The sequence below is a fragment of the Falco biarmicus genome, chromosome 8, assembly GCF_023638135.1.
Source record: "Falco biarmicus isolate bFalBia1 chromosome 8, bFalBia1.pri, whole genome shotgun sequence".
NCBI lineage: Eukaryota > Metazoa > Chordata > Aves > Falconiformes > Falconidae > Falco > Falco biarmicus.
The window spans coordinates 861193-877005 of NC_079295.1; the positions used below are offsets into that span (position 1 = coordinate 861193).

The 15813-nt window shown below is 44.7% G+C and overlaps 1 pseudogene; it reads left to right on the forward strand.

The window, feature by feature from the left end:
• The window catches only part of LOC130153734 (hydrocephalus-inducing protein homolog), a 51358-nt pseudogene extending 37329 nt beyond the window's left edge, over positions 1-14029 (forward strand).
• The last annotated feature ends 1784 nt before the right edge of the window (positions 14030-15813 follow it).

The window sequence follows — 15813 nt, forward strand, 5'->3', positions numbered from 1 at the left end:
GGGAGCACCCTATAGAAAGAATCAAACCCTTGGAACAAGTGGCTGGAGGTTCCCAGAGGTTAGGAGGCCGCTGGAGGGACGATAGCCTTGGAAAGGCTCTCTGGGCAGGGTGGCTTTGCAGGGTTTGTGCAGCAGCTTTGCTGTGTAAGCGGGCCGTTAGCTGCCAGGGGTTGCTCTCAGTGGAAGCTGCAGCAGGCTGTTTCAGCCTGTATAAGGTTAACTTGCTGATGAAAATAATAAGAGAAAAGAGGAGGAGCGGTTTTGCAGTCAGCCTGTGACCATGAACGTTTTGAGCAGCCGTCCAAGCCTGTGGGAAACAAGCTGTTCTGTAACTCTGACTTCCTGAGTGCATCTCAAAGTTGATTTATTTTTGCAAAGACACATGGTATGTCAGCAGGAGCATCTGTGGTAGAAGCCCAGGTGGCTCTCAAAGGACAAAGTCCTTGCTTTTTGCTGCACCTTCCCCACCACAGCTTAGCTGTAAGTCACAGTACAGACACGTGGGAGCTGACTCCTTGGAAATGGAAACCAGAGGAAAGGGAGGAAAAGGATTTGTAATCATTGCTCTTACCTTGACAAGTCATCACTGTCTTGTCATTGCCTGGTAGCGACTCCTCAGTGCCACGTGTCAGCTCTGAGCCGATGGAGGTGGTCTTCAAGATGTGCAGGTTACGCAAGTGCTACTGCTGTTGGTGCAGAGGTTGGGCCAGGAGATAACAGCGATATTTGTTCCTGCAAACGTCCACCTCAGCTGAGGTGCCCAGCTGGTCCCCATCCAAATGAGAGGGGACTGCAGAGCACTTTGGTTTTTGGCAGAAGGCGCCATCTCCAGTGGGAGCTATGGTCCATCCCTCCGCTCGCTGTGGGTTCGGTTATTGATGGGAAGGGGCAGATACTGGCTTTGGCGCTGCCTTTTCCCTGAGTGCCCTGAACTAACAGGATGCACTTTGGGGAGTCACTTCAGTACTTGTGTTGCCAGCTCTGCCTTTGGGGGTTTTGGTGTGCTTTGAGCAGTGATTTCCTTTCCATGGATCACCTTCTCCCTCCACCAAACAAAGCAGGCCGACAGTTGGTGGTGCCCCACTTTCCAAGACCAGCTTTTTCCTTTTCAGGCTGGTGGAGGTTGAGGAGATTCGCATTATTTAGGGGCTGAGGGAGGGGAAATAGGATCTGCATCTATTTATGGTTGGTCTCCTTATTGAGGTCACTTCTGTAGCGGTGAGTCATGGTGTGCCGTCCCCTCGGGTATCACGTCGGCATATGCTGTAGCAAAGCCAGGGCACAACAGCAGGAGTTTTTGTGCTGGATCATCATACATCCACCGTCTGTATTTTATGCCACCTGCCAGCTGCAGCCTGCCTGAGGCTGACATTAAGCCAGAAGTGTTGCAGTATCGTGTTCACAGCACTGCATAGTTGCATTTCTGTCCTGGCAAGCATCCACGGTAGTTTTCCATGATCTGACTCCACTGCCATCTTACGGAGAATATGCTAGCCGCGGCAGACCGCTGGCTCCTGCCGTGTCCTAGGGCTGGTACGCCTATGTAGCAGTAGCCCGCAAGGGTGAGTAGTGAAGTGTATCCTTTTAACCAGCAGTTCTTTCTTCCCCGTGGGGTAGCAGGAATGTGAGGAACCTTTCCAACAGCCTATTTTCATTTCCCAGGAGAAATAGGTCACAATATTTTCCAGTTTTATGGTCTGACATACAGCAGTAATGAAGGGAGAAATGACAAAGGTTTCCCAAAACAGTCATGTCCTTCACAATTTTTTTTTAGCCACAGAATAGTAGAATAATGTGTAACTGATGATTTCTTCTTGCCCTCTCCCTTTGAGTCAAACAGTCTGGCGTGCAGCTTCACTGACAATACAGGGAAGCTGATTGTGGCCGTACTGCCTGAAGTTTCTGTCCGAATACGTTGAATCCTGGAGAATGGTGATTTCATGTCAGAAGCTCAAGAGGTTTGAGTCTGTTAACTGCTGGTGCAGGTTTTCTTGGGAGTGAGGATATGAGTGCAAGGCTCCATCAATAATGCTGCGTTAGGATTGTTGCAGAGAGCTGTGCGGGTGCATATGAATGGATGGGTTGTGTTGCTCGTCCGTAGGCTTGTCTCCTCTGATGCCTTAGAGCAGTCTCATCTGACTGTGCCTTGGGATCCAGCAGCACCCTGGATGTAGGGAGATATGTCCCTTACCAGGATCTTACTGCACCACTGACTGGCTTCCTGGAGCATGGCAGGACATCTGGTGAGTTATACAGCGTACAGAGAGATGCCAGCAACACTGCAGCGATCACCGTGGTCTCGGTGGTGTTGGGCAAATCATCCCGCTGGGGCCTCGGCCGCTGGGAATAACACCTGCAGGGACCCATCGCCACTCCCTCGCTGTTTGAAGATTTACGCTTGCAGGGTTCTCCCAGGTTCTTGCTGAAGCTGGATTTTTTTTGTGCAGCGGAAGTTCACCATTTTGGTGTTCGGTTTGGGTTATTTTGAGCCAGGATCACATTCTAGTGTCAGAGAAATGCCACGTGGGCACTGACCCAGCTCCGGTTCCGCTTCCGACAGCAGCGGTGATGCAGGAACGGGAGGAGGCCAGGACAACTAGGGCTTTGTGTCATGGGCAATGTCTCATACCCCCTGTGGAGACCTGCAGGCAGCTGGAGCAGATTGCAAAGCCCTGATATTCCTCTTCTGCCAGTTGTTGCCTGCAAGCAGAGGGAGGCTTGGACAGTGAGCCCTGGCCGGGGTAGCCAGCCCTGACGGGACCTTGCCTTTGTTTGTGAGCTGGTTTACAGATCTCTTCTGCAATGATGAAGGCAGGCATGGTTTTCTTTCTTTCTGTCTTTGTAACTAAGAATGGAAAAATCCATTTGACTTGCTAAATCTCTTCTGATCTGAGAAGACGTGTTCACATGGCTGTAGTGACACAGGGATATAAGGGAAGGTTTGGAGGGAAACCGTATCTTTTCTTTAGGTCAGCTGGCACTTCTGAAGAGATCCTTGATATGCCGAAGCCAGCCAGTTTAGTTCCTTTATTATAGCCCTAATTAAAAAAAAAAAAAAAAAAAAAGGCAAGCCTTTACCGGGTGCTAGTAAAGGTAAGGGACTTAATTTTTTTCACAGCTGCTTCCAAAGTCTTACACATTTTGTAAGTGTTGTTTGCTCCTTGCTCGTCATTGATGCTCTAAATAAAGGCTTACAGGGCTGTGGTTGAAAACAAGAAATGTAACGTTTGAAGGTAAATGGTTTGTTGTCTCCTGTCTTAGGAGGGAGATGTCTGGCCAAATTCTTCAGTTGAAATCTACGTGATCTTCAAACCCCGAGAAGCCAGAGTGTATCGACAGTCTACTGCGACATCTCAGGTACAGCTCCTTTCTCCTCCTCCTGCTACCCACAGCAAAGGCGAGGCACAAATACTCTTCCAGCCCAGTTGGTTCCCACGGAATTTCTGGGAAGAGCCGGTGGTCAGCAGGGCAGTGCCAGCACCTTCCCGCTGTCCCTGTGGCTCCCAGCTGGTCTGTGCAGAGCCAGGGCTTAGCGCGCCTGGCTCCGACCGCTGATCCCAGAGCAGCCAAAGCAGCGAGCTTTCATACCATGCATTCGTTGTGCTGCAAGGTGTTTGTAAAGGCAGAGAGGTACACAGCAGAAGAGCTTTGGTGGACGAGCACTAAGCCCCTGTAGACCTCCAGGATGAGCCTTTATTACGTGGATGCACCATCGGGCTCCTGAGGCGGTAGGAGCTGAGTGAAACGTGCTCCCTGCCCCTGGGTCACCTCCCGCTCTCCAGGCGCTGCCAGACCGTAGTGGCTGAGCCCTGCTGAGCGCAGGGTGTCTGTGAACGTGCCACACGTGTGCTGCTGTCCCTGCGTGGGAATCGTCACCTCGTGGCTCAAGTCTCTGCTTCATCTGGGTCGCGTGTTACAGGGCTCGCTGCCCTCAGCAGGGTGAGCACCCTCCCCAGAAGTCAGAGTGCGAGCAGCCTGCTAGACAAGCTTTATGCTCCTCCCGGCTGACAGAAGTGCTGTCAGGTCTTTTTCTGGGAGCGGTTATCACTGACCCACCGAGTTACGCCGCCTTTGCCCTTACAGAGGTGATGGCCTTGCTGTGCTGGCACGGGGCAGGGAATGCTTGCAGCAAGCTCCGTGGTTCAGGTTACCTTGTCCTTCCTCTCCGTCCGTGTGGTGCTGCTTGAGGTGTTTTTCAGGAGTGGGAGGTCCCTGTCAGATTTCCATCCAGGGAACGCTCTGGTTTTCCCCATCTAAGAGGAAGGAGGTGCGAGGCCCGTGGTCCCCAGCAGCCAGGCTCCCGTTCTGGAGGGTGCTGAGATCACTAACCCAGCTGCTTCGAGCCATTCCTTACTGCTCCAAGCTGACAGATACAAAGGCCATGAAACAGCTTTTTATTGATACGGTAATTGCGCAGGGTTTACTTGGCAAATGCCACCTACAGTAATTAACCAGGGCTCGTGTTAACAAACCGCCTTCCTGGCCGCCAGCTGCAGTTGTTAGAGCTGTGGAAGGAAAGGGTTGATTTAAAAAGCTGCTCCCAAGGGAATCCTGGCTCAGCGCTGTGCTCCTGGCCCTGGGATTTTTGCTGTGGTGGTGGGGCTGTCCATCACTTTGCTGCAGGGATCTCCAGGGGTTGTGCCTGGAGAGCTTTTGTTGTTGTTGTGGCAGAGAAATAGGAAAATTACTTACATGCAACCTGGGAGTTACAGGAAACAGAGCTGGGCAAGCGATCGGTGTTTAGAAAGAGGAGCCTGCTCTGGAAAAACCCTCGTGGTCCCTCAGGAGATCTGAACTCTTCCATGGGCCCCTTGGGAGAGGACCTCAAGGAGGTCACCTACCCCCCATCCCTCACAAAACAGAGCTGAGCCGCTGTATCGTCAGGGTGGAGACTGTCCCAGGGTGCAAAAAGAGTTTAAAGAAGAAACCCGTGATCTTTAACTAGGGAGTCATTAATTTTGCTTCTTGACGACTCTGAGCAGTGTGACAGCCTTCCTCGTGCATTTGCATGCCAGTCACAGATCCCTTTGGAGGACGATTTGCAGACAGCGTGTGCCCCTTGCAGGGAATATTTAGTAGCTTTTCCCTAGTGCAGCACTGTGAAATTGCAGTTGGATCTCGAGCCCCACGGGGAAGTGGCTGGCCTCCATGTGTGTTTTTGCAGTTGCCTCCATAAATTGCTTAGCCGAACGCTTCTGGATCAGGTGATTTACAGAACTCATCAGCACTGTGCAACTTGCAAAGCCAGCGGTTAAGAAGTGGTTTGAAATTTGTTTTGTTTAAGCTCAAAATGAACTTTCTTAGTTATTCATGCAAATAAAGCCATGGCTCTTGAGTGCTGGAAGGAAGCACGTGGTGGGGGGGCTCAATCACCTAAAATTCTTTTTTTGTTGTTTTTTTCTGGATATGGAAATGTACTGGGTTACATCTGATTTCTTCCAAAACCCATTTCTAAGCCGCTTTTGCAGGGAGAAGCAAAATCCTAAGTGCTGATCCCTCCTTCACTTGCCGTGTCCTACATCGTGTAAAACTGGATCTCTGTGTTGATGTGGTTGGTTGAGAATCACGTTCAAAACCAACCTCAAAACCTGGGGACGTTCCGTGGGCAAAAAAATGAGTGCCAGAAAGCAGCAGAAGTTAGGGACTTGGGAAACAGTTCTGTGCTGTTGGGCCACCCACACCCCTGTTTCTTTGAATGCCGAGTTGTAATCCCTCCATGATGTGCCAAGGTGTTAACCCGACTGAGATCCGAATTCTCACTCCACAGAACCAGGTGTGGCTTTGGGACTGAGGACAAGGAGGCTGTGGCCCCTCCATGCCCTGGTCCATGTGCTCTGGGACATGCTGTGGTGGGGGCATCACACGGTCCCAGCCCGGGGTACCCAGGCCTTGGCCAGCGGCTGGGTGCTCCTGGAAGCCCCAGCTGCTAGCGAGGAGTGGGACATACTCTCTTTTTTCTTTCTTTTTCTCTCGGCTGTCCTGAATGGTCTGTATTTTACTCTGCTCCTCCTCCTTTCAGGAGAGCACTCTCTGAGGTTCACCTGGAAGGAGAGAGCGTAAAACTCCCAGGGTTTCCTAAAGTTCCAGCATCAATGTAGGGGCAGAAGAAAGGATAGCTTCCGCAGACCTTCCAGGAGAGGCTGAGGGCCTGCTGCAGAAGGGAAAGAATGGCCACTGATTTTTTTTGATGATAGTGGCCGTGGGGCATGCCTCACCCATGATTATGGGCAAAACTTGTCCCTTGGAAATCTTTGTCATTTCCTAAGAGCTTTGATGGTTTAGAACATCAAGTTTTTAATGAAAATTAGGCCACATGTGATGCAAGATGGAAAAATCTTCTGAACAGCGAGCACCCAGTACTGCCTCTTTTCGGGTGTCTGTGCAATAGAAGTACACAGCCCTCTGATGCGTGCCTGAGCTGTGAAGTGTAACTCATCTCTGCTGTCAGCTGGGCTGCGGCTGGATCCACTGAAAAACCACTGAATTCAGCAAAAGCTCCCTAGCTCTTCCTTTCTGGCTTTGGATGTGATCAAACATCCCCGTGCCACGGTTGCAAGCCCAAAGTCAGGGATCACTGAAAAGGCTGTTCCAGGAGGGTTTTTTCTGAGTTGTGATCTAGTCACACGTGGGCTGCTCTTTGCAATAAGAAGTTGGTTTGGACATTCTGGAATGACTAAGCAGCAGACTTTTATAAAAAAAGAAATCAACTTTCAGTCCCTAAGCTTTAGTTAATGGTGGGTGTCACACAAAAGGAGCTCAAAGGATAGAGGAATAGTTTTGCACAAAAGCCACAGTGACGGTTGTGTACAACTTCTGGGGCTATCTTCTGCTCCTTGTGCTACTCGCTTTCCGTACAAGAGTAGAATGGGATGGCAGTGTTACCGAAATCTCGGAATGAAGAACTTACCGACACCAATGTGATGTAGATAAGCAGACATTTCTTTATGGACGGCCGGGTGCGTGAGCGAGTCCCCTCACGATCGACGCACACCATGGTTCAAAATCATACACCTTGTATAGAACTCATTCATACATATTCATTAAATATTCATGCATAATCGTAAGATTTCCCATAAATCATTAACATACTCTCCTCCCATATCCGATTCTGCACAGTAAAGGTTAGAAAGGTCCGGAAATGGTTCTGGGGTACGATTTGGGTAGGTGGTATGTGAGTCGGTGGTCTCGATCTCCCCCTGCCCGAATTACCTGCCACTTGAGGTAACTGTTTCTTGGCCGGCAACTATGGGTTGCTTCACTCGACTCTTCCCAGTTCACATAAATTCTCATTTTGACATTTTAGTACATCCTCCTAGGTTACATATGAACAATCATCTCAAATCTTAAGTCTGTTATCTAAGTTCTAAACATTCCTACTAGGTGATTCTGACCAATTCCTCCGGCCTTGGTACGGGGCTGTACAGAGGATTTTCTATAGCCGCTTTTTACTATAAGTTTCATTAAAATATATTTTCTTATCCTCTTATATTTCTATTACATGATTGATTTTATAAAATCAAATAATCAATCAAATAAAGTCAATCAATCTTAACTTATTAGCAAATCTATAACATTTCCCCATCCTCTTATATTTCTATTACATGATTGATTTTATAAAATCAAATAATCAATCAAATAAAGTCAATCAATCTTAACTTATTAGCAAATCTATAACATTTCCCCCCTTTGAAAGTGTTGAAAATCATTATTTCAATACTTTCACATTATTTACATATCATTTGTTTCAACATATTTTGGTGGTGGGCTATACCTTGGTGGACTGGTTGGTACTTCTCTCATGATCATACGATTGATTGCAATTCTATTGGTAAACTGCTTCTTCAAACATGCATATACCAACATGATCATCAAAAAGACAATCAGTAACAGAAACAAAGTTTTGATTAGGGATTGTATCCAAGAGCTCAAGTTCCTTCCTAATTTGTTAAAAATTTTCCCTAACCAGTCTTCTGACATATCTTCTTGAATTGATTCTGTTTCTTTTTCAATTTTATCTAATAAATCCAAATCATGTTCCACATCTTGTGTGACATTTGAAATGGGGATGCAACAGTGGTCCAGTTTATCTTTGAGATATCCACATACTCCATGTTCTTTAAGTAGGAGCATATCTAGTGCCATTCTATCTTGTAAAGTCATTCTAGAGGTTGCCTGTAATTGTATATTCAATTCCTTAAACCCCTTTTTGGTAACGTTTGCTAATTTTTCCACTTGACCAGTTAACTTATAAAGCCATGCTCTGTTTCTATATGATGCTATAGGATTTAAAAGTGATTCAATTGCCCAGCCAATTTTCACTCCTGTAGATGGTTCATTCCAAGTATCATCATTTGTCTCAGATCTCTTTGTTCGTTTCAGTTCTAAATTTTCTAGAGATCCTCTAAACGGTGATTTCTTCCAAATCGGACACAATGTTGGCACGCCTAAAGTTATTTGTTTCACTTTACCATCTAATGGTAGATGAGTTGTCCAGGTTCCATCACTCAATGCCCAAATTAAATGTCCTGGACTTTGAATAGTAGATTTTCTACAACTAAACATTATTCCTCTTCTGGGTATATAGGCGCTAGATAGATTGAGAGTATTCTTAAGACCTCGACAAAAACAACCATATTTTAAAGCGGCAGCCAAAGGAGGGATTCTTTGAATTATTAAGTCTGCATTGCTACAATCATACACTTTTTCACATTTCCACCATGGCACTATTTTATTCTCCTTTTCTCCCAATGAAGTTGATCTATCATTGACCCAGGGTAATACTGAAAACACTTTTCCATCCCAGGTAAAACACCAAGGAGTTTTTGCCATATACTGAAAATGGGAATATAAGGTCATAGACCAAACCGAATCCCAAACTATTTCCTTTTCCTGTAGGGTTCGATTCTTTTTCTCACATTTTGTCTCGGTTATCCATACACTGGTGTTTGTTGTAGCCATTTTAGGCTAGTAACACCATCCCTTGTTCCCTAAATCTCCATATAATCCCGGTTTAGCTACAGATCATCCTTTACATTCCCAAATGGTTGAATATACTGGTGATTCTTCCCCAACTTTAACCTTTTGCAATTCCCAAGTTTCCCTAGGTTCTTGTTTACAATCCATTGTCTCATTTTCATATTCTAATTTGGTCAGATTCATGGTTAAGATTCCCCATGGAATAGATTCACCTACTGCCCTCGGTATTGGTAAACAAGCAGTGATCTGCATAACATTTTGTAAATTGGCAAATCCTTTAATCAATCCTACCATCAAATTTTCCTCAGCCGTTTGTTTGGGAATTTCAATCACTTGTTCTGTCTCTATTTGTCTTTCATTCCTGTCCACCAAGTCAGCCCATGATCCTGCCAACACTACCAACCCAAATGGAATCCAAAGAACGATCATAACCTGATATGAAAAATTAGACATTTTTCAAAGTCAAATTTAAAGTCTTTGGGTCACGGTTGATAATCTTCCATGGAATAGGTGCTTTCTTCACTCGAGTATAATGGATCCAAGCATCCGATTCTGCTATCTTGATAGCCGTAAAAGTGGTTAACAGTACTTGGAAAGGTGCTTTCCAACGTTCCTGTAAAGGTTCAGAGGTCCAGGTCTTCACATAGACGTAATCTCCTGGTTGGAAATCATACACTGAATTTTCCAGGGATAAAGGTCTATTCCAAATTACTGCACTCCGAATTGCAGCCAAAGTTTTTCCTAGAGAAAGCAAATAGTTATATACATCCTGCTTTCCTTTTACATGTACGTTTGGATTTGGTTCTGGAGACTCATATGGTTTTCCATATAATAATTCATAAGGACTGAGTGAGGTTCCACTCTTTGGCTGTACCCTGATACGTAATAATGCCAATGGAAGCGCCTGAGGCCACTTTAGACTGGTTTCTTGACAAATTTTACTTATTTGTCGTTTCAAAGTTTGATTCATCCTTTCCACTTTCCCACTAGATTGGGGTCTCCAAGATAAATGTAGGTCACAATTAATACCCAATACTTTGCTAACACTTTGGACTACTTCAGCAACAAAGTGTGGACCTCTGTCAGAAGAAATTCCAATAGGAACTCCAAATCTCGGAATTATTTCTTGTAATAACCACTTCACCACTTCTTTTGCTTGTGTAGTGCGACAGGGAAGGGCTTCTGGCCATCCTGTAAAAGTATCAACCCCTACCAGGATGTACCGGTACCCATTTTGTCTGGGTAGCTCTGAAAAATCTACTTGCCAATCATCTCCAGGTTCTACACCAGATTTCAGTCTACCCATTTGAACCTTTTTCTTAATCATTGGATTATTTTTCAAACATACTTCACACTTTGCAGTTACCATTTTAGCTATTCCCAACATCTTAACTGATATTACTTGTTTTCGTAAAGATGTTACTAAGGCTTCTGCTCCCCAGTGACATTCCTGATGTCTCGTTTGAATTATCTCTCTCATCACAAGAGGTGGAATTACTACCTGTCCATTAGGGGTTACCCACCATCCCGCTAAGTTTTTCTTAGCATTTAATAATGGACTCAATTTGTCATCTTCCTCTGAATATCTCGGGTTTTCCCTAGGAAGGGTTACTGTTTTAGAAGGAATTATTGCCATTTGCAATGCTTGTTTCTTTGCTACCTTTTTTGCTGTTCTATCAGCTAAATTATTCCCAGCTATTACTTTTGTATTCCCAATCTGGTGTGCCTTACAGTGCATGATTGCTACTTGATCTGGCTTTTGAACTGCTTGCAATAATCATAAAATTTCTGTTTGATGCTTAATGTTTGATCCTTGAGAGGACAATAACCCCCTCTCTTTCCACAAAGCTCCATGGACATGCGCTACCCCAAAGGCATATTTTGAATCAGTCCAGATCCTTACTTTCTTGTCTTTGCTTATCTCTAAGGCTCGAATTAAAGCGATGAGTTCTGCCTTTTGGGCTGATGTGGTACTCGCCAATGCTCCTGCTTCTATGACTGTAGTCTCTGTTGTTACCGCATATCCGGCGTATCGGACTCCTTGTTCCATGAAGCTGCTTCCATCAGTATACAATTCCCAGTCTGGTCGCTCCAGTGGTACATCCTTCAGATCTTCACGACTGGAATAAACATACTCGATGGCAGCCAAGCAATCATGCTCCAGTCGTCCTTCTTCCTGTATGGAACTTAAAAATACTGCAGGATTTACCAGGTTAGTTGTCTTTAGAATCACATCATCCTGTTCAGTCAGTACTACCTGGTACTTCATCATTTGGCTGGGGGACAGCCAGTGTCCCCCCTTCTGTTCTAGGACAGTTATCACCATGTGTGGGACATAGACTGTTATTGTTCTTCCCAAAGTCAATTTCCGAGCTTCTTGTATGAGCATCACTGTTGCTGCCACTGCTCAAAGGCAGTTTGGCCACCCTCTACTCACTGTGTCCAGTTGTTTAGAGAAATATCCGACTGGTCGTTTCCAGCTTCCTATCCTCTGGGTTAACACGCCCAGTGCAAGGTGTTGCCTTTCATGAACAAACAACTGGAAATCTTTGGTTAGATCCGGCAGTCCCAAGGCAGGTGCAGACATTAAGGCACGCTTCAACTCTACAAAAGCCTTTTGTTGTTGTGGGCCCCATGCAAAGGGAGGGTTCTTTTGGGCCTCGTACAGCGGTTTAGCTATTAGCCCATAGTTCATGATCCAAAGGCGACACCACCCAGTCATTCCCAAAAATGCTCTGAGTTCATGAATATTTCTCGGCTCAGGTATACCACAGATAGCTTCTTTGCGATCTTTTCCTAATTGTCGTTGTCCTTTTGAAATCTCAAAGCCCAGATATATCACAGTCTGGCGGGCTGTCTGGGCTTTCTTCCTGGACACTTCGTATCCATTTAGTCCCAGGAAATTCAAGAGGTCGATAGTCACCTGTATACAGGTAAGTCTTTCTTCTGTAGCAATCAATATGTCATCCACATATTGTAAAAGTAAATGCCCAGCTCTTGATTTATCCTGTTTCCACATTTCAAGTTCCTTTGCTAATTGATTTCCAAAGATAGTTGGACTGTTTTTAAATCCTTGGGGTAATCTAGTCCATGTCAACTGCATCTTTCGCCCGGTTTGAGGATTTTCCCATTCAAAAGCAAACAGTTTTCTGCTTTCTTTTTCCAAAGGTATACAAAAGAAAGCATCTTTTAAATCAAGCACTGTAAACCGTTGATAAGTGTCCCTTAATGCTGTTAACAGTGTATAAGGGTTTGCTACTACAGGATAAATGTCCTTAACTATTTGATTTACTGCTTTCAAATCTTGTACCAGCCTATATTCACCCGAGGGTTTTCTGACTGGTAAAATAGGAGTCTTATACTCAGATTCACATTCTTCCAAAATGTTATACTCCAAAAATTTATCACTCAATTTCTTCAATTCCTGTCTCACTTCCGGTTTGATTGGATATTGTTTAATTCTCACTGTTCCTGCGCCTTCCTTCAAATCTATTTTAACAGGCTCTGCTAGTTTCGATTTACCAGGAATATCTGTTTCCCATACAGTAGGGATCACTGCCAAATCCACCTCCGGTGGAATTTCTTGTTCCTTTACTCTTTCTTGTATCATCAAGGTTTCTCCCGTTTTTGACTCGGGTATTTTCAAGAAAAGTTCTCCTTCATCAAAAACAATTTGTGCATTTAATTTAGACAACAAATCTCTTCCTAACAAGGGTATCGGACATTCTGGTACATACAAAAATTCATGTGTAATTATCTTATTTCCAAATTTCAAATCTAGGTGTTGTAGGAATGGCCTGGTTTTCTTCTTTCCCTGTTGCTCCTATTATATTGGCTGGTTTTGTTCCTATTTTTCCTTTACATGTATTTAATACCGAAGATGTCGCTCCTGTATCTACTAAAAATTTAACTTCTTTATCTCCCAGCTAAATTTTAACCAGAGGTTCAGCTGGGTTCCCCTCCGGTCCCCTTCAGTCGTCTAAAATCATTATCTTGGCAAGGTCGTGAGAAACACTCTTGTTTCTAGGGCAATCCTTTTTCCAATGTCCTTCCTCTCTACACAAAGCACACTGATTTACTCCTAAGGGGGTATTAAATTTCCGATGGCCACAGTGCATACAACCTCCCCTCCCATTAAATCCTCGTCCTCTTCCTCTGCCCCTTCCTCTGTCTACCGTTCCTGTCATTACTGCCAATAAATCTGTTCTCCTTGATTTTCTTTCTTCTCTTTCTCTGTTGTTATATACTCTCCATGCGACTTCCAGCATTGTATTCAAACTCCTTGAATTCTCTCCCTCCAGTTTCTGGAGTTTTTTCCTTATATCTGGTGCCGATTGCCCCATAAAAATCAAAGCCAGTTGCATTTGTGCTGCCTCTGTTTCCACCCTCAAATCAGTATGTTTTCTGGCAGCTTCCTTTAATCGTTCCCAAAATGCTGAGGGAGATTCATTTTTATCTTGTCTTACTTCATATAATTTAGACCAATTCAGAGATTTAGGCATGGCATGTCTAATCCCATATAAAACCCATTTCTGATACCGTCTCAGTCTTTCTCTATGTGTTACATTATTTGGATCCCACTGCGGATCCCCAGATGGAAAATTCTGTTCTATTGTTCCACCTGTAATTCCACTCATCACATCCAACTCTGCCTGAGCTTTACCAGCTTTTAATACCATTTGCTTCTCTGTATCATCTAACACATTATCCAGGATCACCTGTAAATCATTCCAGTCTGGATTCTGTGTTCTAGTTATAGTATCTGCCACCTTGCCCACTTTTTCAGGATCTTCTCTATAATTTCCTGCTGCCTGCTTCCAAGTCATCAAATCCATAGCTGTAAAAGGTACTTTCACATAGACCGGTCCATCACTACCAACTCCCTGTCGCAGGGGAGCTATAGTCTGTGTCTGTTGCCGAGTTCTCCGTGAAACAGGAGTATGAATTACAATCTCCGATAATCTCTCTTCCACATCTCCTGTTCCACTGCTATCCGGTTCAATCGCCTGTTCTCGTGCCCTAGATTCTCGACCCTGATTCCTTTCTCTCCTAAGAGGGGATATATCTAATTCTGGTCCATCATCACTCCCAGTGACAATCTTTTTCTTTAAACAACCTTTCCCGATCTCACAAGTTGAGCAACACCTTTTTACTTTCTTGTTATCAGCAGTTACAGCCATCACAAAATTATCTCCATCAGTTAACTTGCATTCATCCTGCCAGTCTTTTCTCTGTCTCAGGTAAAAGAACAAATCCACATACGGCATTTCACTCCATTTCCCTTCCCTTTTACAGTATAACATTAACTGCAGAATAGTATTATAATTCAGTGTTCCATTTATGGGCCACTTTTCCTGATTTTCCAATGTATACAGAGGCCACCAATTATTACAATACTCAATCATCTGGCTTTTTGGCAAATCCTCATATAAATCTCCCCAATGTGCCAATAAACATCCCAATGGAGAATTTTTCGGGATTTTATCATTTACAGCAAGATTACGCATGCTTTTACTTTTAAACAACCGAGTTAACTTAGATGCCATGGTATAATCACTCACAGTACAATACACAATTATTCAACTCTGTCTCCCCGATCCGCGGATCCACGCTCCACACTCGCTTTCGTGCTTAATTGCACGTCTCACCCTTACAGCCACACTCACACTTTTCCACAATTGTTACTTTAAACAAAGACATAAAACACAATATTATACACTTCTTAATTTTCTTCTCGATACACAGACACAATAAACAATTCTGTATCAGAAGAAAAACCCCTCCTAACTTCTTGTTAGAGGCACTACCTTAGAGAACACTAGAGCATGTAGGTTCTCTTGTTTCCACTTTTGTCCAACCCTGCAATAGCTTTTGCTTATGTCTTACGGGCAGGCGCCTAGGCTTCCTCTTCCACAAGGATCCTTATAGTCCAACCCTGCGCAGCTCTCACCGCGTCTGACAGGCAGACTTACTCAGTGAGACTCAAACCCACTGGTGGGTCTCCAACCCACTCCTTACCATACACTTATTATAGTGGGACTCCTACCCACTTACTACAATTACAAGAAGAAGTGTCTTACCAAAATCCAGGGAACGTCGCGAAGAGCCTTACGGATCGGGGATCGATGGGTATCCCCGAGAAATCCTCGGTGCCGGCTGGAACCGATCAGGTCCCCGACTCCTCCGGTCTCCTTCAGCGAGGTCCCATCTGGGTCGCCAAAACTGTTACCGAAATCTCGGAATGAAGAACTTACCGACACCGATGTGATGTAGATAAGCAGACATTTCTTTACGGACGGCCGGGTGCGTGAGCGAGTCCCCTCACGATCGACGCACACCATGGTTCAAAATCATACACCTTATATAGAACTCATTCATCCATATTCATTAAATATTCATGCATAATCGTAAGATTTCCCATAAATCATTAACATACTCTCCTCCCGTATCCGATTCTGCGCAGTAAAGGTTAGAAAGGTCCGGAAATGGGTCTGGGGTACGATTTGGGTAGGTGGTATGTGAGTCGGTGGTCTCGATCTCCCCCTGCCCGAATTACCTGCCACTTGAGGTAACTGTTTCTTGGCCGGCAACTATGGGTTGCTTCACTCGACTCTTCCCAGTTCACATAAATTCTCATTTTGACATTTTAGTACATCCTCCTAGGTTACATATGAACAATCATCTCAAATCTTAAGTCTGTTATCTAAGTTCTAAACATTCCTACTAGGTGATTCTGACCAATTCCTCCGGCCTTGGTACGGGGCTGTACAGAAGGTTTTTTATAGCAGCTTTTTACCATAACTATAAGTTTCATTAAAATATATTTTCTTATCCTCT